Source organism: Lepeophtheirus salmonis, chromosome 2 (genome assembly GCF_016086655.4).
Source record: "Lepeophtheirus salmonis chromosome 2, UVic_Lsal_1.4, whole genome shotgun sequence".
NCBI classification, from domain to species: domain Eukaryota; kingdom Metazoa; phylum Arthropoda; class Copepoda; order Siphonostomatoida; family Caligidae; genus Lepeophtheirus; species Lepeophtheirus salmonis.
The window spans coordinates 31,916,858-31,943,868 of record NC_052132.2 but is presented as its reverse complement, the minus strand read 5'-3'; positions in this window follow the sequence as shown (position 1 = coordinate 31,943,868).

The window sequence follows — 27,011 nt, the reverse complement described above, 5'->3', positions numbered from 1 at the left end:
TCCTTCAAAGAGAGTGTACAAAGTTGGAAATCACATTTATCATTTAGAGCATATAACGACCATATTTCCTTTCTCTCTCTCTATACAACTGTGTGTGTGTGTGCGTGTATGTATGTTTGTAGTATAGACCATTTGAACAACTTTGAAAACATACGTCAATCTTTCTTCATTCAAATATACATACATATATGTCTGTACGAAATATCATAGATTCATTGACGAGAGAAGGAAAAGCAATAAATTATCAACCCCCCAAAAAAAAAAAAAAAAAAAATATGAAGGATAATTTTGTCCTTAGATACGCTTTTTCATTTTTTGTACAAATATATTTTTGCTCCTAACGTATTCCCCCTCCCTCCCGCCAAATAATTCCCTAAAATGGGCACAAAGGTATTATTATTCTTTGATAATATATGTAAAATATATTGTACATATATATCTCTATATATATGTACAATTGTACTTTGTTGGCTTTGGCCATTTTGGGGGCATAAACAACTCCGTTTTATAATAAATAAACCCCTTTTTTCTTTCCTATGAAGGAAAATAGTGAACCATTTTATTCCAAAAAGGATCAACAAATAATATTGTTTAAATCTTACTGCCTATGAAAACTATTTTGCTCTCTATAGACCAGTTTTATTAACTATCGAGGGTTCCAAAAGTCTTTGACCAGTTTGACTGATACATATTTGGACTCAATATGCCACTATATTGAAAAGTCCAAATGATTCAGACCAGGGAACTGGGTAGACCAAAAATTCCCATTTTGCTGGAACACCCATGCCTTCTTCCCGTACTTCTTAAAAATTTTGTGCACCCCTGACAAAGAAATTAAACTGTAAAAATGTGATTCAAAAAAACAAGACGTTAAAGGTTAATTTGAAGTTTCAAAGATCATTTTTGTGTGCTATGGCTTAAATAACGTTAATAGATGTGGACAATATCAATAATTTTGTGTACTTTTTTTCTAATTTTGTATGGGAAACTTTTTATTATGGACTATTGTTGGCTAACAATAGTTTCTAAAAATTAAGTGGCAATTTCTTGTTGAATAACCTTCAAATTTAGAAAAATAGAAAAAAAACATGAACACCTAGTTATAGAAAACTATCGTGTTCATACGTAAAAAAATAATATTTCCATTTCAGTATATATTAACACTTATTACCTGAGCATTATCCTGTAAATAATATTTTTTAAATGTTCGAATTAAAATGTTTTTTTTTTTTAATTTTAAGTTTGTGGAAGTAGTTTCTAACTCAGGAAGTTGAAGTGCCTCAAATTTTACGTATTGTTTCTAAATAATATGTATGCTATATGAACGTTAAAGAAATACTAAAAATCATAAATGGAAGTAATAATGATTTAAACAGCTGTTATAATATATAATAGGAATAGAACAAAGTTATTTTGTTAATACCCTTAATTTTAAATACATTCAAAGCACATCCTCGAACAAATGTCAATTTTTTCCTCTCATGTATTGAAGGGTTAAAATACATACTTCTTATGATCTAATGGTGCATTGCTCAGCGTTATTAGGCGTTGATGTCCAAACAAACTTTGCTTTTTAAAATTGAAGATAACTCCTCAACAAATCATCAGTGTAGCTCTCGTTTTTCATGAGCACACTCATACTGAATACTTAAATTTTTCTTGCCTCAAGAATGAATCAACGATTATAATAGCTTAAAAAAATGAAAAACAGAGTTTGAGTTGCCAACAATAACATGAATCGCACGTTTCAAAATACTTCGGATTTACAATCCTAAATAGACAGATTTTCTTTCTTTTTTAATTAGCTGAGCCTTCGTTACACACGCTTATTGCTCAATCAAAAGTCTTATTTTTTCTAAATGTTATAACAAATCTAACCTCTTTGTCAAAAAAAAAAAAAAAAAAAAAAACGTTTTTAAGGTATAGTCAACTAAATGCTTTATACAACTATATTTCCAGCGGACGTACCCGGTATTGGCTTATGTCATTTGTTAAAAAATAACACAATGTTTTTTCGACACCTTTGTGATTTACATTCATAGTATAATCAATTTGAGAATGTTCCCTTTTTTTATATTCATGAAAAATTATGCCAAGTTGAGATTGAGCTTTTTATTTTAAAATTTAAAAGAAAAAAAAATTAGATGGCCTATTGAACATATTTTCAATTTTTCCTAATCACTATTTTTCTTATTCAAATTTGGGTTGTGTTGGATAATTAGCTAATAATTGTCTCATCTCGTTTGAGATCACTGGTATCGAGTTGTAGCAATAACGTTTATGACAACTTTTTATGCTACAATTTTTTTAAACTATGGTCAAGCAAATATTTTATTTATTATTTGGTGATAGGTTATGGAATATAAGAACCCTAAGGACCAACTGTTAGTTACTACTGCGTCTGAAAGAAATGTTACAGAGGGGGTTGAGCTCCCTCCCCCTCCGAGAAAAAAATCTGGCAGAAATCCCAGTATTCAGAAAATAAAAATAAAACAGTAATTATCGCCATCAACGAAGTTGAACGTAGGTTATGTTTTTGCCTATGTTTGTTTATTTATATATTAGTCTCCAGGATTACGCCATAAGTTACAATTCGATTTTAATCAAACTTAGTACGATATATATGGCCACTGTAAGATTCCATTAAATTTTAAGAGGTCAAGGTAACAGAAAGCTTTATAAAAATGCATAATCGACCATAAGCTTAGCTTAATTTGATTTTAGGCGGACAGTTTTGTGATCTTCAGAGTGTTTATTCTAGTTACAAGCATGTTTTGGTCCAAAAGCCCTTAATTTCTTGGGGTTCTTTATTTTTGTTGGAGAAGAGTAGATTTTGGAGAAAATGGAGTGGCTTTTTTGAAAGAAAGTCTTGGGAATGTATGAGAAATAAGCATCTAATACAGCCTGCCTTTATAAAACACCCTTATCTACATTTTTTGATAAAACTGTACGAGTTAAAAAAAATGTTCATCTTCTAGCTCAGGGATCGGGAACCTGCTGTTCTGTAGCCGTATGTGGCTATTTCGCCTTGAAAGTGATGCTCTAGGATGGGGTTAGATACACAGTATCAATTTAGATTTTTTTTTCAAGTCAGGGATCCGATGCACATATCAAAACGCCCAAAAGGCGTCTAGAATTTATGTCACCTACATGTTAAAAAAGGAATTTAAGTGCAATTTTTTAATTCATTTGAAAGATATCTTTAACTTGGGATTTTTCATTAGTTTTTTTATTAGTAAATCGTCAAACTAAAATAAAAAATAATAATTAAAATACTATATAGAGTGTTAGCTTCATTTTAGATGTTAAAAAGTGTTTGGGGTTCAGTGCATTTTATTTTCCGTGGTAACAGGGCTTAAATGACTGTTTTATTGTAAAAGATTGCCGATCCTAGTTCTAGCTAATTCTTGTTTTAATTTAAAATCTATGACAAATACAACTTTTATAATTTATTATAAAAGTTGTGTTGCATTGTTTTTTTTTTTGTTTTTTTTTAAAGCTTTTATTTTTATACAGTTGTCTGTAGTATACAAGAGTCAATGTACGTGATTTGAAATTTCGAATACAGGGATATAAATATGTATTTTGAGTTGAATGGGAGTAGAATTTTTAAAGGCGCAGGGACAGTACTTTTTTTTTCTCCTACTTTTGCCATTATTATTATTATTTTTTTGTCTGAAGTGACATAAATTTTAATTTATGTCCAAAAAGAAAAAACGCTCATTAAGAACAGAAGAAAATTCTTTTTAAATAAACATTTAAAAAAAAAAGTTTTTCTTATGATTTAAGAGGCAGTTTTTCCTCTTCTATCTTTCCTCTCATTTTTTTATTCTAATAATGACCTTCTATTTATACTACTACTAATAATAATAATTATTATTATAAATTTATATTGCCTCTAATATTTTTAATTGCTAAGTTTTATTAATTTGTGTTTATTATTTTTATAGGAGTCAGACACGCAACCTATACCTGGAGAATTAATATTTAGAGATTAGTGTTGCTTGGCACTGATTGCTAATTTGGACACAAATATATTTGCCAAGGGACGTTTGTAGGATTTTACTGGGGGGGGGGGATTAATTTTCTTTTATCGGTTAACCTTTTTGTGGAAAAAAGTCCTTAAAATGTCCTTCCAGCCCCCACCATCTCCGGACGCCCCTGTTGCTGCATAAATTTTTGCCTTTTGGAGATATTGATGCATGACATTTTTCAGTCATTTTATGTTTTTATATCATAGGTACGCACTTTATTTTTACTCTTAACTGACGTATCTCTAGAGATGTAAATCGTATGTATTTTTTAGGACCCCACTTTTTTGGAATTGATAATCTAAAAAAAAAAAAATCATCAGTTGTTGTATTTATTATTTAACTCCTGAGTAGTGAACGAACTTTCCCACTACATTCAATTATATTCTAAACCTGAGTGAACATTCGTATTGGTTCATAAAAGACAAAAAGTCACCTTGTTCGACACAAAATTAAATTTAAGATCGAAATCGTACTCATTTTTACCTACGTCCTTTGCTTATTTGTTTCTGTCATTAATAATGTACATACCCTTTGGGGTAGAAAAAGTTCCATACGGCATGAAGGAAAATGACAAAAACAATTAAGTGACATCATCCATCACATTAATAAAAAGCAACATCTAGGTTGGGAAATAGATATAAGTAGAAGCCGAATCTACTCAAGCTAACAGGCGTGTTTTGTCACTTTGTTCAAAAGTTTTACCTCTCCCACGTCGTCACCTTATTTGTATCTCACACCTTTTCCCACAAAATAAACAGAAAATACCTGAAAATCAGTTCCTAGTTCTGAACAAATTCTTCCCAACCAAGGAACTATTTTTCATTAATTATGGAAAGTTATTCACGGCTTCATAAAAACTCATTCCAATTCCATCAATCAACGTTGAAAACAAGGTTAAGGGGGGAAAAGAAGCAGAAGGATTGAGAGTTGACATCTAAATAGAGTGTAAATTTTTGTACTCCCTGTCATCCTAAAGAAAAAACAAAGTGATCATTAGTAAAAAAAAAATGTAAGAATAAAGATTGTTTGCTATAAAAAAAACATTATCAAATATTCTGAGTCCGAAGCTTATAGATATGGTCGTAAATAAAAAGAATGGGGGAATGAAAAACAGAGAAGATGTGATGTACCATTTACCCATATACCTCTTGGTCAACTTTTTCAAGAATAAAAAGTTATGAAATATACTTTCCTGATAGAATCCATAAACTAATTTTGATTAGGACAGGAAATTTTGAAGACGATACAAAAACATCCCTTAGAGGAAGTAACACGCCCTAAATACTTCTAATTTTATTAGTTTTTCAATTTATTTTTATGAATTAACAAGTATATTAATTTTAAATTGGGATGAAGAGATAAATTATTCTGAGCTATATTTCACTCCAATCTTTTCCCTGTTACTGCATGTGAATTTCTGTTAAATGAAATTTGTTTGTATATTTTTTTGTTCAAAAAAGTATCAAACCGTATTTAAACAATTAAACTAATTTTGGTATTGCATCTGGTACAAAAATATTAATATTTCTATAACCGGGGGTGCTACTAGCTATACTTATATAAATATGTTTGTTTCAAATTTGCATCATTTTGGGGCCTTAGCCCCCTCAATTACAAACACCGTTATATAATTACTTATATGAATATGTTTATTTTATATGCATGTTGTGTACAAGTTGTGATGTTTGTACAAGTTGCAACTTGTATAAGAAAATTATACAAGTTGCATTTTCATCGTTTTAAAATCTATTATTTAATTACAATTTGGCAGTTCTAATTATCATATATATAATTGTTCATTTGGTTCTATTCGTTAAAATTACATGCTTAGTACGTAACTATATTTATAAAATAAATCTGGGGAATTCAACTTTATAATGTGCCACGGAATACTTATATTTTAGTCATTTTTATAAAAAAAAATCAAAAATTTGTCTATTAATATATCATTCATACATAAAATATTCTATAATTATATTATCCTCATCCTAAGATTATTCATTTCTAATTATTTATATCCTTTTTTGTTTGCATCTTGTACAATATATATAAATTATAAAAATTTAGTGGAGCTCAAGTAACTTTTTTTTTTTTTTTTTAAAAAGTGCTACCGGGTTATAAATATATAACATTACCTAATACACGCAGACCTAAAGGAAGAAGGAATATGGATATCTTTATTCATACTTTTTTTCGAATATAACTCACATTGAAAGGAAACCCATCTATTCTCATTCCATAGGATTTTGCAACTAAATAAACCTATTTATATAATTTGCAGAGAGGCAAGCCCTCATTTTGCACACAAAGTCATTTAATACACGTACACTCATATTCTTAATTATTTCTTAAATACTTTTTGAAGGCTCAAAAGGTATCATCAAGGATCTTAAATCAGTGATATTGTAAGTAAAAATTAGTTATATGTTACTCGTCAGCATAAAAACAAGCATGAATGATTTTTTTTAAATGGACATGTATTTGTATTGTGTTTTTTATTGATAATTAATTTATATCAACAAATTGTTCTACTTGGAGATGGTGCAAAAAAAAACCATATAAAAAGGTTGTACGTAAAATCTTGGCATTTTTTGCCCCATATTTGTACATACATCCTTTTCTATAGATTGTATTAGCCATTTTTAAAACACCACCGTCTTCTTATCTGCCTATGTGTTTTTTAAATAACTCTGTAGTTGTACTTAAAGTAGATAAAAATCATTTCGTCACAACGATTTAGAAATATAAATTGATGAATCACACATTTGAATGCAATATCCAGACCAAATGAAGTCATATCAATAAAAAACGGGCTCTAAACTATAGTGAAGATTCTTGAGTATCTCAATTCATCCCCCAAATATGAGTTCAATGTCTATAATTGAGCCAAACATGTCACTGAAATATTGGTATACATATATGATATTATAAAATATAGATTTTTCTTAATTTTTGTTCAAGATTATTTGAAAGTTGACTCACGAAATACGGTACAAGAGTTGATAAAGGGAAAAGAAAGAAAGAAAAAACAACAACGACCAAACAATAAACAAAATAAAATGATACATGATGACCAATGATATGACTTGAAGCTCTTTATTTTTCATTATTAGTCGAATGCAAATAATGGCGAAGAAGAAAAAAATAATTACCCTTTGTCTTACACGTAAATTACTCTGACTCTTTGGTATATATATGTATACATATAAAAGTGAAAAAAATATTGTATATGTATTTACTCATAAAGTGTATACCTTTCCTCCTCCGAGCTAAACAGCAAGCAAGCAAACGATAGATTGATTGCATACTAAAATTTACGACAAAAATGATGAATTATATTTTTTCCTTCTTCTTTAAGTCATTATCAATATGAATTGCAATAATAATAATAATAACAAGTTTTGTGGCTGATTAGAAGACTACGTAGAATATATGTAGAGAGGTGGGGGGGGATACAGGTAAAAGAATTATTACAAAAAAAAAAAAAATATGTCTTTCTTCTCTACATATTGTTTATTTTATGAATATATGAACATTAGAAGGAACAAAAAACAATACTTTTAATAATGAAATAAAAAAAGAACTGAGGTCATGACGACAATCCATGAATCAATCACAAATTGCAATATTTATATATTTTTTTCAAGGTCTAAAACTTGATGAAGTATTATATATACTACAAGCTTTTTTTAAGGGTTAATATTTATGATGATCTCTTGCCAAATTAGCAAAAAATAATAAATAGATAAAGTAAATTTTTTACTTTTTTTGTGATAAAAAAACTAACAGAATAATTGCAATATTTTCTCTTATTGTTTGTCAAAATACAACAATGGCTCCTTATTAATAATGTGAGATAGATGAGTCGAGAGGTAAAATAGGTTGCTTCATAATTTAATATATTATATAAACATAATTTTACCAAGATGACTATATATAAGGCGTGTCAATAAGAAGCTTGCAATGCAGTCTGGCTGACGTCATATTATTCCAACAATTTTGTCTTCTTTGAGAGATTTTAAATATTATTGATTTAGTATATTCGTTTGAAAATTTATGTTCTGACCTTTTTTTCATTAAAAATAACGGTTAATTTATTTAAACAAATAATTTTAGTCCCGTAATCGTCGGAGTGTAACTCGTTTAGTATGAACTGATGAAAAATAAAATACTATATTACGTATAAATACAATTTGTGTTTTTCACCTAAATTGGTTCCTGTGTGACGTCATCAAAATAGCCAGTACAATCGTAAACAAAAGCAAAGAAAACTCTTATCGAAACACCTTATATATATATATAGTCACCTTGACTTGTACAACTAAGTATTATACTCAAATAATGAGCTTGCTCGTTTATTTACTGATTAGTCAAAACATTGTTGCAAAATCCTTAACAATTCAAAGTATATTTTTGAAGAAATCAGCTTTGCTGTCGACTTATCTTTATATTAGCTACAAGTATCTATGAGATGAAAGAAATAAATGCAAATTCAACTCCGTATCTAGCAATGACGTCAGAAGGAACTACTTTTATTCTACTCCAACAAACAAAAATAACTCTACAACAAATACTCCATTTAATTCTCCATCTTTCAGGAGTCCACAAACTAGTCATAACTTTTAATTACATGTTTCCTCTCTTCTGATTAACGGATTACCAATTACAAAAATCAAATCTCACGTAAAAAATTCTTAGAATTTGCAGCTATATATATTACTAAACCTATAAAAATACTCACATACCCTTCATATTATCTGTTAAAGGATTTTTTGTAAATGGTGTGAACTTCCCCTTACACTGCAAGATGTCGCTTTTGAAGTACTACATATGACTTCAGTTTATCACTAGTTTCTCTCATGGCGTGGAAAATTTTGTATTACCTTTGCATAATTTATCTCATGTTAATTCAATCATAGGAGGAAGTTCATGTTTAGTTAGTTTTTGAGAAAATCTTTGCATCAGTTTTATAACCAGAATTGTATGAAAGGAGGACAACTCCAAAAATTTAGAGGGGTTAGGGTTACAAAAGATTTTTCTTTTGTGACAAATTTAATCATTTATTCTAAATTTTTTGTAAAAGCCTAACAACTGATTTTGATAGGACTTTTTTTGTGTGAAAATACCATTTGTTTCCTTGCTATTTTGGAAATGGTAATCTGAAGAATGAATTATCTTTTCCTCGTGAGTTGTTATTCGTATTTAACTCCTAAGTAGTCTACTACATTCAGTTATATTCAAAACTTAATTGAACTTGCGTGTGTGCTCATAAAAAACAAAGAGTACTATTGAGGATTTGCTATAGGGTTGTAATTGTAAGTCATCGTTGGACTTTGAGTAGAATTGAGGATCGATATCTAAGTAATTCTTGCAAATTTATATTTTTATAACCATCTCCCTTGTCACAGCTGATTGTAGGTCATATAATGAAACGTCATGACAGCTATACTACTCTCCTTGAAAACATTTTTTTAAATTGTCAGGGTTGCATTGTAGATTTTCGCTGACTTTTTTTTAACATGCCCAAAATACTCACGATTTTAATCACTATTTATAGTATTATTACAGTTGCAATAAGATACTAACTCTTTGCCCTTTTTGAAGCAGACTTTGTACCTATGTAAACAATTTATGCATCTATGGAAAGGCTTGATATATGTGTATGCCTATAATACTATATTTATTGATGGATTTAAAAGTAAAAGGGAAAGTGCAGGGCAAAGCACATATAAAATTTAAAAAGAATTAAAATATAACATATCTTTATGCAAATCGAAATAATATTCAAGTGGGTAAATAAATCATTAATACTTATAAACTAACCTATTTTTATTAAAAGATCCACACCACACACATCTATACATCCTTGAGGTCTACAGAATATGATTTACCTACCTGTTTGTGCTACATAGATTCATAATAATCTAACAATAGTCAGTCAACCTTACAATATCAATCCTACATTATTCGTTCGTATGTATAGGGTAATTACTTTTGTAATTTTGATTGAAAATTCAATTCCTGTATATTTTACAGATAAAAAAATACTTTATTTTCACAATTGTGACGTGTATTGAAATTTAATTAAAAAAATGTCACGCATAAATTACTTTAACTATAATTAGTCACAATATATTAATAAAATATTAGCTTAATAATAGACTGGGGAAAAAGTAATTTCGTATTTTACACTAAATTGTAATTGTTTACATGAAGTGTTGCAATCTTCCAATTTAAGCCAAGTATGTTCCATTGTGTTTGATAACTTGTTGCCAAGAAGAATCCAACTTCATAATGCCTTTTCGTAGAAGCCCTTGTCCCTATATTTGCAAAAAAAAAAAACCCAGACAACCAATTCTCAAAGACCTCTATGGAGGACAAATTTGTACCATAGACAGGAACTTTTGGTATTCACTTGTTGACATATCCGGACTGTAGAGTTGATGCTTTAGAACGTCTTATCCATGCTCTTGGAGCTTGCAGCACGTCATCAAAGATGTGTGTGGCCTGGTGTTGTCTCCTACTCAAAAATGCTGGGATCCTCTGTTCGATCACCAGCTTCAAACGTTCGGGATGTTAACAGTAGATTTCATAAATGAGCAGGGGAAAAACCACATGAACCACTGATTGTAACACAAACCGAAAGAGTATTGGCTATGAAAACATCTTAAAAATTTTTGGTCACATTCAACGAGTTTTTCCAATTCAGGTAGTAAAAATATGGTGATTTTTTTCGTTTGACACCTTCATATTCTACGTACAATAATTCAAGACTGAATCGTCCACGTGCAATAGAGCACAAAAAAATTATGAGCAATATATACTTAGTTAACAAAAAAGTGGAAAATGTGAAATAAATCTTTCTTCAATCTACTATAGTATTCGTATCAAGTTTAATCATAATCGATCGGTAACACATACTCTAGCTATAAGTTTTATATATTTTTGTGGCTTCAGAAAATAAATTTATTTTTTAATTTAATATTTCTATAAAAATATGCTCAAATATCGTTCTCAATAATTGGGTCAAAAATATATAAATGGTCAGTTGTTGAGAGCTACTCAAAGATATCAAGTTATTTCCTTTGCTAAATCGTTCAAGGTCTTCCATTAATAAAAGATTTGTTCAAATCATGTTGTAAAAGAGATAGCTTATTTTACGTTCTATCAGATAACTTTCGAACAAAAAAATGGGATTCTTTACTGCCCTAAGGATTGAGACAATATTTTATATTATTATGATTATAAAACTTCTATAAAATAGTGATAATGACATTTGTATATCCAAAATTATCTATACTTGCTAATAACCCAAATTTGTAATGGCTTTATGCGTGACATTTTTTTAAGCATATTATTTTGTGAAACCTTTTTTTGAAAATTTGTTATCAAATCAATTTAAACATCAAAAAGAAATATGAAATTGTAAAGAAAAAAACTTAGCCTAGTATTATCTATATCATGTTACAAAAAATAAAAGGGAAAAATGCATCTTGGAACGTGCAAAGTCATATTTTTTTTTTTTTTTTTTTTTCATAAACAGAATAAGTTTTTTTTTTTAACAAACGCTTCGTAATAATCACATTATAATATCACACCTATTTAAATCGTCTTTTTATCTCTACAAAACTTGATGTGATTTTTTTTAAATATAAAGAGAAAAGCAAAATAAAATAAAAAGGTGTTGACAAACACTCGGAAAAAGCAGGAATGAGATGAACTTAAATGATTATCAACACAGAATTAACTCAGGGAAAAGGACAACAACATGTTTCCAATAGGAGAAAGAATGAATTTAGGTGCTATTCATACAATATTAGAAGAATCACGGGGTATTGTGTTTATTAATACCACCGCTTTGGTAGGCAGGTACTCTTGAGGTGATTTTGAAGAAAATAAAGGAAAGGAGAAAAGAGAGAGAAATGTTCATGAAAATGATGGATGATAGAATTTTTTTCCTTCATTGCAATTGCGCTGAGAAATCATCCATCAGCAAAAATAAAAATAAAATGTAAAATAATCGAAGTGCATTTGACGAGAACCGTTATTATTATTTATTTATTTATAAATAACACATAGTTTCATAGAGGAGAACGAGATAGAGAGAGAAACAAAAGAGAAAAATATACTATATAGAACAATCACTTTCAGAAAGTAATAAGACTTTATGTGTAATGTTCAATATGATCATGTGTTCAATTACAAGTATTTTTTATATACAAATTTCAGGACATTTGTAATCTGTCAACACAAAAGCAAGCTAGAAGGATATTTCTACAAATTGAGTCTGGTTTACATTCGTATTCTTCATCAACAAAATGTTGTTCCATCGATAAATTATTACTATGAATCTTTGGGTGTGTCCTCCCAAATTGCACTTTTAAAGTATCCAAAATCCATTGTCACAATACAAGAATCAACAATTAATAGATTGTATATACTGAAAAGGTATATCCGGGTCAATATAAGGCTCTTAAATCAAAGAAGGGTGAAGTATTGAGTCGTATGAATTAATATGTGGGGTTTCTTGATTTTAGTTCAAAGTTTGTTTTATGTTGACGTAGCACATTTTTAAGCTGAATTAACATATGTTACTTACTTACTATATATGTTAAGTTGTGTACAAGTAGCTATGTCGGTACAAGTTGCAACTTGTATCAGAATATTATACAAGTTGCATTATCTACGTCATAAAATGCATTATTTAATTACAACATGGATCATTCGAATTGCAAACTCTTAATTAATACTATCATATCATTTGGATCTATTAATATTATGTATTTATGAGTAATATAACTATGGGCATTTATTCTATATACTCTCCCAGAGAATACATATATTTAATTTTGTTCATTAAAATGATCAAAAATTACACTGTTAATAAATTGATTATTTCTTTGTATAGAATTTTATTGAAAATGGTTAATTTTCAATTATATCTTTAATCTTTGTCAAAATAAATATCATCATTATAATAATTCACAAATTCATAAAAAAGATCAGTTTTACCAATATATTTTGGATTCTTAAGATAAATGCGTAGAATAAATAAACCGGTGATTCTTTTTTATTTTACTTCAAAGGTCTCGATGGATAAAATTTTATGTGTTACGTCTCAGAAATTCTCCTCATCGGCCAATTTTTCTAGTACCCATAGATATATATTTCTGACATGCAGGGATGATTGTAGAGCAATGGAACAAACTATAACCTCAAAATTAACATTATTTAATTATATAATACATATTATTAACAAATAAAAAAATCAATAATTTGTATAAGCTTTCCTTACAGATGATTAATACTGATTTAGATTGCTAAAAAGTAATTTTGCCTCTATAGCTAAGACTTACGACTGGAAAGCAATATTATATTGTACTTAAAAAAATACATAAATCTACTATGGACTCTTTATTATAATTATAAACTGAAAATGACTTCAAAGAACAACTCAACTGGACTGCATAAAAATATTCAAGGACTGGGACTGGCCTATGATGTTTTAATTACATGTCCAACTAATGTGAAAGATACAAGGCTGTTTAACATAGTTCAAGGGTGGTCTAAAAAGTTCCTAACTTCAACGTGAAGATGGCAGCACATGTAAATAAAACCTCGTCACATCTATCATGCATCTTGACAGTCACACACCAAAATTGTTTGAGTAAATTGATGGGAGTATTTGTTGAAAATTGACAAAAACGAGTATCGAGCTGTCATTAAATATTTGCTATCCGAATGAACAGAAATATAGGTGATTGTCAATAGATGCTACAAAGATGTGACTAACTGTTTCAGCCATTTTGGAGAACAAATATTTAATGACAGCTAGATACACAATTTTGTCCGTTTTCACAAAAACACTCACCCTTCAACGACTTTTATACAACAACTACACGTACAAAATGGCTGAGACTTGGGGGAATAAATGTCAACAAATGCTATAAAGATTTGACTAGCATTTAATTACGGGTGCTGTTATCTTCGTGTTGAAGTTGGAAACTTTTCATGCCACCCTTGTATATCTACTTATATTTTTAATATAGAGTGAACGGGGAACTTCTGCGACTAGCCTCTTTTCTTGAACATCCAAAAACCCATCACCACAAAGTTCACATCACAATACTAATGTATAATGCAGATTATTGTGGGGACAATAATTTTTGTTTCTGTTGATTCTTTGTAATCTACATAACTTTTTGAGGAAATAATTTTTTTATAATAACCCAATCGGTTTTTTTATGAAACTGACTTTTACATTTGAATTATTGATTCATTTTCTATTAGTTCATATAATCATCATTGAAAACATATTCAAACATTGTAAATATATTTGGGAAATTGTAACGCAGACAAAATAACTTGCTGTTGATACAAGTGTTAAAATTATTTTCGTATTATTTATTTGAATGGATGTATGTAATAATTCGCGGAATTGTGAAAGTGTGCATGCACTTGCATTTAATGGTACTTAAATTATTATAGGCACTGATCTATAATTTAAAACTGATTATTTTTGAATCAATATCATATTCGTTATATTATTAATAATTCAATATATTGAAAAGACAAATTAATTATTTCTCAAGAGTTATTATCTATTCAATTTTTCTTAATTTCTAATTCAAACTCCCCATTAAAAAGAGACAGTTGCAACATTTGACGGATTGCATGAAAATAAAAATTGTGCAAAAAACTACTTACTGGTATAATCTTTAAATATAATCAATCAGTAACAGACATACTGTGACAAACTTTGGCGTCTTTAAGTAAAACCAACTCTCAGTAATTGAGCAAAAAGTGTTTAAACTCTCTCCGGATTCCTTTTTTGTACAGTGTGTCCCTGCAAATCTTGAACAAATTTTTCAAAGCTCAACTTTATCAAGATTATCAAAAAGTGCACTAGTAAGAAAATAAGACTTTATATAAACAATAAAATCTCAAAGAATCGATCTTAGGCATTAAATTTTCTTCACGTATATGTCCAAAATGTCATGCCACTCCTTCTCCAACGGAAATCTTAAGATATCCATATTTACATTTGAAGTGACACAGACCTTCTTATTGCACCCCAGATCACATAGTCAAAAAGGAAGCAGTCTGATGAAAACAAAGGGCATATTTACCAAGCCCATAATTACGAAAAAGTTGTCTTCACACCACTTTCGACTTTTTTTGCCCTTGGGGTAGTTGGTCTTTAACTAGAAAAATATAACTGTCTCCATGACCTCCAAGTACACGTCCATGTCGATCTTCAGGCCCTTTGGAAACCAAATAGTCCATGAAGTCCGCTGTCCCTTCCTGGTCTTGCCCACCATTTCCAGACTTCCTTTTGAGGCTATTGTTCTCGTCCTTAAGCTTTTTAACCTTGGTAATACGACACTTTGAGCAGTCATACATAAGTCCAACGTCAAGAAGCTTTTCGAGCCTCTTGTTATCGTCTTTTAGTATTTGTATCTTGGCATTCAGACCTTTTGAGTGCGACGGGGGATCTCGTCATGACTTATTTCCACGTCAAGAAACACTCAGATACAATTTCTTTTTGGTCTCTATCTGAGTAATTCTTAGTCTGATGAATACATTTTGTTCATCAGAATTATTTTTATTGTTTTGCCAGTTTATATCACCAAAGAAATCGGTAATGGACTACTACTTCAATGTGTCCCTTCCAAAGTTTTATTTACTATTCACTGGAACACACTGTATGAATACATTTATTTATAGAGAGGATGAACATCTGTTGGATACTTTATACTATAATTATATTTTCTGACTGGAAAACGATTATAGTTAACCAATTATTTATTCCTCATTACTATTTTAACCCACAACTTTTTTGTCGTAAACGTCCTCAGAATAAGATATATTGGACTACATTGCGATATGAAGATATCCTTAAAATAATAAATAAAAGGTCAATTTCCATCATTCATAGCCTGGTCTATCCACGATAATCCCCTCATATATTCCTTCTTCTGCAAGAGTATATTTTGAAAGAAATGAAGTTAAAAACTTGGCAAGAATATTTAATCTTTTTCCCCTTAATTTTTTTTTTTTTTTTGAACAATTGTAATAATAATAAATTAAGATATTTACTTAGACATAAAAAAACACACACACACGTTTTAATATGACAGATTTCGGACAATGTTTTTTCTTCGGCCTTCTCTAGAGGAAGAGGAGGAGAGGATTGACTCCTTCCTTTCTTTTATGATCTCTCCTCCGAGTATTTTAATTGTGTGTTATTACTTTTTTTTTAAATAACAAAATAAAGGAAAATAAATAAATACAAAAATTTATGAATGTCAACTTATACTCTGATAATATATGAAAGCCATCAGAAATGGGGGAAAAAAAGAAAAGAAAAAGCGAACTATGACGTGTTGATATATTTCGCAAAAATGGTGATCCCTCATCATTGTAGTTGATGATTTGGATGTGTAGTATCCTGTAGTTGTGTAGTAGTGACTATTTGTGACGGGACTACCAATGTTGTAGCTTCATTTTTTTCGTACTGGTTAATGTACCAATCAGTATGGGGTTTCTATACTTTTTATAAGTAATCAGTAGAGATCAAAACTCCACCTATGATCATTTTTCCGAAATTAGATTTTAGCGAAATGAAGCATCTCTATAAAATCCAGATGATAACACCAATTAGAGCTCTGTACCTCATTATCTTTCAAAATTATAATTGATTATGTATTTTTGCGTTTTATGCTAACTTGACCTTTGACCTTGCCCTCTCACAATTAGAGGCGAGAGTGCTTACATCAGAAAGAGAAGTTTATACAAGAACGATCTACAGTTTAATATACAAAATCCTGGTGCAACAAACAGACAAACTAAAAAACTTCCATCAACTTTCTTGGCGGAATAATGTCGTAAAGGGCAATGGCGCTTGAGTGTCGCGTACTTATTTGTAAAGTTGGCGTTTTTGTAAGGAAAAAAGAGAGTGAGGAGAAGGTTGGAGCATCATATGTGTTACTAGTCCCCCTTGTTTTTTTAAATGGTTGTTGTATGATTTTATTTTATTTTTTTGATTTTTTTGGGGTAGGGAGAGGGAGAGAAAATGAATTACTGCTTGAAATTGCAGAGAAAATATCCTAATTTTCAATTCATGCATACTTATTTTATTATGTACATATTTTTAAAACAGTTTACACCAAAGATAGGCGATAATGTTTACTCTGTGGAAGAAAGTTAACAACACTACGATATATGAAATGATGAACCCAAAAGAAGAAAGGTCTCACGAAACAAATGTTTTTCCTTCTCTAATTTCCTAACTTAGTTTTTTCCTTTCAATCTCTTCTGATTAGTAGTGTAGTTAGCTTGCAATAACACGAGAAGTGGCGCCACCTTCAATATATTTTTACTTATTAAATGGTAGTTTACATACTTGCCCATTACTACAATTTTGTCCATCTGCCCCATATATATTTAATTATAGTTTGTTCATGTCCGATTATTTGCCTACTTGTTTTTAACCCATGTCTCTAATTGTAGTGATATTGGAGCAACAACAAAAAATCAACGTGTTTGCAAACACCTCCACGCCAGTGTTAGTGCCAAGAAGGCTCCAGAAACCACTGGCATCTCCATTCAGATTCCCTACATAATCAAAAAGTCAATTACAACCCAATACAATAAAGAAGAACCAAAACTTCTGCATCAACAATATGGCTGACTTCTGGCCAACCTCCATGTGACCCTCCTCCTGTCATGACTTCAACTTTTGTAACACTATATGTGCCTTAGAGAAGAAAGTCTGCTGTATCTCTCATCCAATTTTGTTTCGCTCTGAGCTGCCATCAAGACGATGTGGTACGCCATGGACACGGATTTCATCCTCAAGAGCTGATAACGGTTCAACGGGTTGTTGAGGCTATTATTGTTTGTGAATGAGGACATATTAAATAAAAAAAATATCTAAATATATTGTTGAAATAACTTGCCAATTGGTTTTGGGTTGTTTATTCTTGATTTAATTGAAATCACGTTTTTTGTACTGCAAGTTTTGGGTCCCCACTTTGAATTTACCAGGGCACAAATCAAACTATTTTGTTTCTTTGAAAGCATTCCATTTACCATTACTTATGTTTAATTAAGTTTTATATACATATAAATGACCTTACTATGGATATATGTAATATTTGAAAATGCACTTTTATTCTCTGATCTAAGTTTAAACAAAACTATTGTGAATTAATAAATAAAATATATGTGTACATACATATGTTATTACTTTTCGATAAAAATATAAAAAAATTTCTTTGAAGTTGACACTATTGGGTTGCAAGTATTGTTTCTTTCACTAATTGCCCGTGAATTGTTGTATATATATAGTTCAAATTGTACTTATCAAATTATTATTATTATTAGTGAGAAAAGTCGTTAAAAAATGTTATATTCTTTGATGTAATCGTATAAGGAATTTAGCTGATTATCACTCTACATATCTATACATTATATATCCAGAAAAGTCGGCAATTAATCTTTAACAACTTTTCCTCTTGCTTTTCACTAACATGGTCATATCGGGTATGACTCCACTCTTTAGAGAAAAATTATCATGTTATTAAAATTAGAAGTGCTCTTTTACTATACTTTGATAATGTTTTCATGGCATTTATCAGAGTTTCACAACGTAAATCTCATATTTGATTTGAGCAATTTGACTTTTTTTCACTGATGTACTTTCAAACGCATTTTGACCGCTCATATTTGTCCCTTTTTTTATATTATCCTTATATAATATTTCCCAAATATTTCTATCAAATGAAATCTAATGATAATAACAAAAAAGGAGAAGATTTGCATGTGAAATAATCCAAGTGAACCCACATATAACTGATTAACTGCATATTTTAAAAATGACTTTACTCCCAAATAAATATATCCTTATTGATAAATATTTTTTTCATATAAGTTCCTTCGGCAATAAGGGTGTTCGGTAATGGGTCCGTTCAGAAAAATGGCATTCAGCAATAAAACGTTTGGCAAAAAGGTTTACAAAAATAGTTCCTGCATGAAATCCCCCCTCTTTTCCAAACGTCATCAAAACATTCATCGACTGTCTATTTATGTAAGCACATAACCCTCATAGACAATATATTTTGCTTTTTGCATGGGATTTTTTGTTTAGTTTATGATCCAAGGATAATTAGTAAATTCAATTACCTACTTCAACATATTTGAGACAAAAGAAAATAGATGTCACAAGGTATATAAATAATTACATACATCTCTTCGACATCTTTGATGCACAAGAAATAATTAAAAATGAAATAGATGTCTATATCTGTTCCAAATACTTCAAAATATATGTAGTTTTATTACAAACGTACATATGTTAGTATATAGAATGAAGAAAAAGACTCTTTTTAAATATTATGTACCTAATAGAAATTTCAAAAATTCAAGGTAAATTTATCACTTCATTAATGTCGCAATTTTGACCATCTTTATTTTATATGCATATATAATGCGGGAGATACTTTTTCGTCATCAAAGCACGTGGACCAGGTGTGTTGTGAGGGATAAAATAATACTATGTGCAAACTTGGGATTTGTAAATATCGTATAAAAGAGTAAAGGTCATTTTCTTTACCCCATAACGCCCCCACTAGGTCAATGCGTCGTCAATTTTTTTTATTTTTTTTTAATTTCTCAAAATTAGTATACTTGTCCATTCTGAAAAAATCTATTTTATTGGTTAATTTTGAAGATTTTTAAGTTTTTGGTTAGAAAAAATGATTTTTTTATATTTAAAGTGACTGATTGTCTGTTTTACTGATGTTTGAAAACAAAAGAAGGATTTTATCGCAATAATAATGCATAAATTAGATTTGTATTTTTTGCAAAAAAAAAAAATCCTTGGTTTTACTAATTTTTAGATGATGTAATACACTTGCAAGACTGGAAGGTCATATGTAACAAAATATACATTTTTTTCTGTGAAATGGTCCATTGATTAAATATTTTTCAAATGCATCCAGAATGTATAGTGCTTAGCATTGCTCGGAATTGTTTGTTGTTGTTTTTTCCAAGAGAGGTTACGATAAAATTAAGCATAAATAAACGTTATAGTTTAAAATTAATCTCCTAAATCAAAGGGCAACCTTTCAATTTTAATAACTTGTGTTTTTTTACAGACTAATTAAAAATATTCTAATGTATACCCCTGCAAAAGATGAGTACTTAAAATATAAAACTGATAAAACTAAAATAGACAAACAAAGAACAACTATGCCATCGATGTTCTTGTCTTCATCCTCCGGTATCTTCTCACTAAACGTTTAGGGGTTGAGTAAAACTTAGATGCCACTTGTGGGAAAAATTAAAAAATGTCTACAGCGTTATTCCATTTTCTATCTTCGTAAAAAGGAATCCTGAAGGAAAAGGCTTGCATATCTTGCTGCAGATGGAATGAAGATTCTCCTCAGAGAGTGAAAGCTTATGGGCACCCAGACGTGAGTCACCTAGTGATGTATGCCTTAGCAGACGGCCCTAGTTTCTGGGGTCCTCTTTTCCTGCCCTTTGGGCATTCCAAAAAGATTGTTGGCAAACGAGTACTGGGGAAGGCAGTCACTCAAATGAAAAAGATCAATATTCAAATCGAAGAAATATCGAAGACCAGATAATACTGTGTTAAAATGCTTTCCACAGTCCTTACAGGAAGGTTGAAGTAAATACAACCCGTCCAAATTAGTTACTTGATGACTATGAAACAAAAACCCTATATATGACAGCTTCTTCAGGGGGGGGGGGAGTATAAACTGTTTTTCTTATGTCAATTGCATTTATACCACCAATATTCTAATATCCATAATTGCCTCTAATGAAAATGTCCAGCAGAAATTAATTAAAGAATAAGTTTCTTCTTATTTCTAGGGGTATCCGCTGATTTTTTTTTTTTTTTTGTGGATGGGGGTGCAGGGTCGTTACTTGGATTCTTATTAAAAGTCAATTATATTGAATATTTCCTTATTGTTTTTGATAAATACCAAATTTAACAAATCAAATTTCTAAAAAGTGACTAAAGACAAAATTTGACATAAAACAATAATTTTTTGGAACACACAAAAACTTTTTCGAAATTTTGAAGGAGACTAAATTTGACCAAATAATCAATTAAAAAAATCATTTTTAGTTGTAGTTAAATTTATCAAGATATGATGATAATTTTCTAGAATGGTAATTATACACACGTAGTCCGGACCTGGGGTTCAGACTAATTTTTTTTTTTTAATTATACGCAACAGTTACATAGTAAGTTTGCAATTTGGAAGTCTAGGCTACATTCACTCCAACCAACCCCTTTGCATACGGCCGTGTTCTTACAGAGTAAGTGTTTAAAATATATTATATATTTTGATTAAAGTTTAGAATATCGATTATATTATTGTAACTTATCTTATTATCATTTCCTTTTATTTGGATTCAAATACATATTAACAAGAGGTTAATAAGTAAATTTATCGTATTACATATTATACATACATACTAGAGACTCAGTTTGCTCATATTTCCTTGTCTTGTCTTCCTTTTAAGTCACGAATTGTATTAGAATAAGTATCTATTATGATTACGAGTATCTATTATTATTATTATTTTACCCTAAAAATAATGAGATCTCACACACGGAGAGCATTATACATACCTTTTTGTGATTCTCTTTCTATCTACTAAAATAAAAAACACGATTATTTAACTACTTTCGATCGTTTGTTCGTTAGAATAATGGGATTAACAAGATCCAAAAATTGTATTAATAAATGAACACAAGAAAAATATTCAAATCTTTTGTTTCCATGTTAAGGATATATTCTACAATTTGAAGCAAATGTTGTCCCCAGAATTATAATTTGGGGGAAGGTTTCGTTTTTGGATTTTTTAGGAAAAAAATTTCAAAAATTAAATTTCAAATATAACATATATTGAAAAAAATATCGAACATTAAATATAAATTTTTTTGTAAATGATTTTCGAAAATGCATTGTTATTCTCGAAAATTAAATTCTTTGAAAAACAAATTCGAAAATTAGGATTTAATTTTCTATATGTATTTTTTTTTTTAAGGTTTCAATTAATAATTTTTTTATATCAAATTTTTAATAATCTATAGCTTTTCAGAAAATGTTTTTTTTTTGGAAAGAAAACATTTCAAAATTAATTAAATTTAAAATATTTAATTTTATGAAAATTAAAATTCGAATATTAAATTTAAAAAAATTAAATATTAAATTTTCTAGTAAAAAGCTAAAATTCCTTGATTGGGGGGGGGGGCTACAGCCCTAAAAGGCCTCCCCCTGTTGACGCCCCTACTTATTTATTGACCAGTTCTACAATTTTGCTTAGAGTTATAAATTTAAAGAAAGTACCACACAATTGGACTACTCTTTGGTACAAGGTCAGATTGACGTTGTACCAGATAAGCTATAAGCTAATAAACATGCATTTTACTCAGTGTCTAGCAAGAACATTAGCAGAAATGACTCCAATGTCGATCCTCGATTCTGTTCTTAAGTCTAACACAGACCAACACTTATAACCAGGGTTGTACAAGTCAAGCATTTTTGGTATATTAAAAAAAACAACTGAAAATGAATATGGCAACACTAACTTAGCTGTCATGACGTTTCATGAATTATAATCACTGGAAGAAAATATGAGATGAATTATATAAATAAAAATCCCACTCCGCATTTAGCATGGAAATAACCAGGAATTACTCCATTTTCAATCCGAAATTCTATTGTTTGGGTATGAGCAAGATCCGAAATGAGCATTCTCAGTACCACCGTTTGGGACTAAGTTGTGTCCTATGCCAAGGGGTTAAACTGAAGTCAAGGGGAAACCACACATTTTAAAGCTGAAATATCAGAGAATACTCATCTTCCAAATTCCTACCCCACCAATTGTTTATTCGTAAATTACTTTACCTTATACAATAATAAATACATATTAACAAAATTATAACAGCTTCAGAAAATAAAACATATTGTTCAGGTTTGCAAACAAGAATAAAATTCGCACACTTAAAAATACAAAGGATTTATAACTCATGACTCCCCAACAAATCCTTATTGTAAATCATTACTAAGTCATGTGCAAACCCACTTATTGCTTCACTTCAAACTTACAAGTTATCTTTTTAAGAATAAAAATAATGATTCCCAACTACATTAAAAAATAAAAAAGCTTGTCAATCCTTAGAGTTTACAACTCTAAGAATAACTTGAGAAGTAGTATCTTGACATTTTGAGTTTTTTTAAATTAAGCCTTTGGAAAATTCCCTTAAGGAGATTATGATAATAAGTATTTACCAGGAGAACCATTATCAATTATTTAATCATCTCTATTATGCAAATTTTAAGAGGTTAAAAGTTATTTTTGTACAATTTTCTTATTACCATTGTTGTAGAACACATAATTATCTGTCGATTGCAAAGAAAAGCATGGTCTTAGTCGTCACCATGAGCACACTGCACGAGAAAAGGATTGAAATAACAGTACTCTTCCATGTTGAATTGTGCCAAAAGGCCATGAAAACGCAGGCTGGGTTCTTGAGGAAGATGATTTACAATGTATTCATACATAGGGGATATTGTGAATTTCTCATAGGAAAATTGTACAAAAATGACTCTTACACTCTCGAAATTTGCAAACGTAGAATGAGCAAATAATAGTGGTTTTCGCAGCATCATGTAGGCAGCATAAGAATTAGGAGTTTGATTCATGAACTAGGATAAGTAAATGAAAGAATATTTTCTCCTCAGTGACTTATTTTTATTATTGACCGTCAGAGTGTTTCTTGTATGAAAACCCAAAGACTATTTTTTTCTTATTCATCGTAGTGTTTGTATTAATTTCAATGTTTCATTTTCAAAAATAACTACTTACCTGTATTACAAAAACTGATGGAAAGAAAATTTTTAACGTATGGGGGAAATTATAAGCCATATAGATTTATAGTTCAATTGGTAGGCTTAATAGGAGTATAACGTATAGAATATCTCATTCTTCACTCTATGAACATGAGACTCACAAACAATACATAGTCTTGATTAGAGCTGTTTAAAATATGACCTGTGGGCATGTTAAAAAGGACATGATAACTCGATTTGAAGGATATAATTGAGAAAAACAGTTTTGCTGTCATGATAATTTCTGTAATTTTATACTTTGATGTTCTTTCTTCAAGGGTGAAAGACTAATGGTAACAGGTTAAGAAAGCAAAAGCAAACACTGCAAATTGACTACCTTATAGAAAAAAAAAGTATCACAAGTGTATAGGTCATATTTTATACAACTCTTGCCACTCATAATAAAGAACCAGGTCTATAATGTATTTAGTTACGTATGATGCCAGAAAAAAAAGGAGTAAAAAAAAATATAAATTTTATTTTCGTCAAATCTCCTCATTTTTTTTTTTTTCCCCTCTGCTTTGTATTTTTCTTCCTTCTTATCTTTTTGTAATAATAAAAAATCTTACAAAAGTAAACCCGCGTGGTTTACATAAATCTTCTTGCTATAAATAGAGGCTCTTTATATTTATTTCTCTCTTTTCTTAAATTATGACCTGATAATGACAATTGAATTGAACTCCTATGAATTATTGTTCTTATTTTCTATATATTTTATATATAAGTTATGTACCTACATTGGTATATAAAATATTACTCTCAAAGTATATCATTATGACGCTGGTTCTGTCAAGAATTAACACACTTATAAAATATATATTTTGTTTTGTTTTTTTAGATTGGTACTTAATTTGGTTTGTTCTTTTCAAAGTGTTGGGAAACAAACTTCACTGGTACATTTCAAACTTTTGTTATAAGCCCTAAAAAAATGCTTTTATGTAGAATATTCACACATATAATTTTTAACAAGTTTTAAAAAGATTAAAGGGTCCTTTTTTGGCCTATTTTTTTCTACTTATATTGTGTTTTCTTCTTCAACTATCTTCAAAACACAGCAAGATATATTTAATTTTATAGCTAGCAGGATTAACAGACATTGCTTGTAGCTTTTAGACGTCGACGAACATACACACTTTGCTTTCATGATAGTAATGAAAACTTCTCGACAAATTTTCAGGGTTATTCTCCCTTTTTTATGATCACACTCATATGCAGTTATTCGATGCTTTCACTTCAATCAGAATAATAACAGATTGAGAAAAAAAAATGATTTGATGTGTAAAAGAATACTTTCGACTGGTGGCTTAATCTCATCTTATGTCACATTCTTTTTTTTCCTTATATAGAGTACTTGCATATTTTTTTTAAAACATGATTTAACGCCCGTGAGATTTAATTCATTTTAACAAACTGTTTTTAGACATTTTTATATAAATACATTCTTTTTTTTGATATGACGCGCACGCCCGATTGTATTACTTTTTTTATTTGACGCGCACGCCCGACTGTATTCTTTTTTTGATATGACGCGCACGCCCGATTGTATTCTTTTTTCTTACGTCCAGCATCCGTGCTCAAAAATGACTTACTTTCGCTTAAATACAGAGATACATTGTCTTATTAATAAAGATAATATTTTTTACATGAGTAAATCATCTTTAAAAAATGTTAGTCTTACTTAATATATAATCAATGCTATTATTATTGACATAATTTCTTAAATCCATTGATAAAAATTCGGTGTATTTTTGATCGGGCCCTTCTTTTTCTTTTTTTTATTATTTGGAATTAGAAGTCTGAAGAATGAATTTTCTTTTCCTTAGCAGTAATCATTATTGTTTATTTCCTAAGTAGTGAACATTCTTTCCTAAATGAACTCAATTATATTCAAAAAGTGATTGACCATTCGTGTGTCCTCATAAAAGACAGGGCGTAAACCAGAGGATTTGTTATCGAGTTATAAGGTTTTTTTTTAACTCAAAGTAGAATTGGAGATCGACATTGTAGATAAATCTAGCAAATTTCCTTATTAATAATATATTCTTTTCTCATTCCTCCCTTGGCAAAGCTGATTGTAGCTGATCTAATGAAACATCATGAGGATTATCTCTCTTCAAATTGTGAGAGTGACTATGTTGAATTCCGATTTCTTTTTTCTAAAATACCAATTCTACACTAGATTTTCAACATACCTAATATCATTTGTTTTCTAGACTTAATGTATTTCCTATTTTTAAACGAAGAAAATTGCATTTTTACTTAAAACTACAGGATATATCTAATAGGGGAAAACAATCAAATTGTTGCAGTATACGATGAGTTATTTAGTTTTAAAAATGATCTCAAAACTTTAGTACAATCCAGTATATATCAAACTTTAAAATCTTATTTATTAATCTAAAATATTTATTTTGCATGTATTACTCTATTTTGAATACAATGACTTGTTTTAGGTAAAAATGTTATTTTCCTCCTGAAAATTATTGAATTAAAATTAAACTTTAAGTTGAATGATTGTAAACTCTAAATATTGATGAAAATGATTCAAACTTTATATTACACCTTTTTTTTTAAGAAACAGAATATATTTAGACTATATGTATGTCCAATCAACAATTTAGACTGGAAAACAAAAAAAATAAGATCGAGTATAATGGATATATATATATTTGTATGCTTAGGGAACAAAACGAAGAACAAAGACTGGATGGAAGACGTTCTGCTTTTGTCACTAAGGGTGTTGATGTCCGCTCTTTTCCTTTCTTATCTTTATTTTCTTTTTGATAGGATAGTGAGTGGTTTTGAAGTTTATCTCTTTTGATAACGAACTTGTCATCTTTATATATATATAAAATTCTCCTTTTTGACGAAAAAAAAGAAGTGAAATAATATAAAAAGAAAATAATACTTTGTAGTAGAAGACTTTGACCATCATTCTCAACATCATCCTACAACTACCAAAAACAGCAGTATTTAGTTTCTCTTTCCTATGTCCTTACCTCTTCTTTACCCTGCCTACTTGATATACCCTTCAAAAACAGAT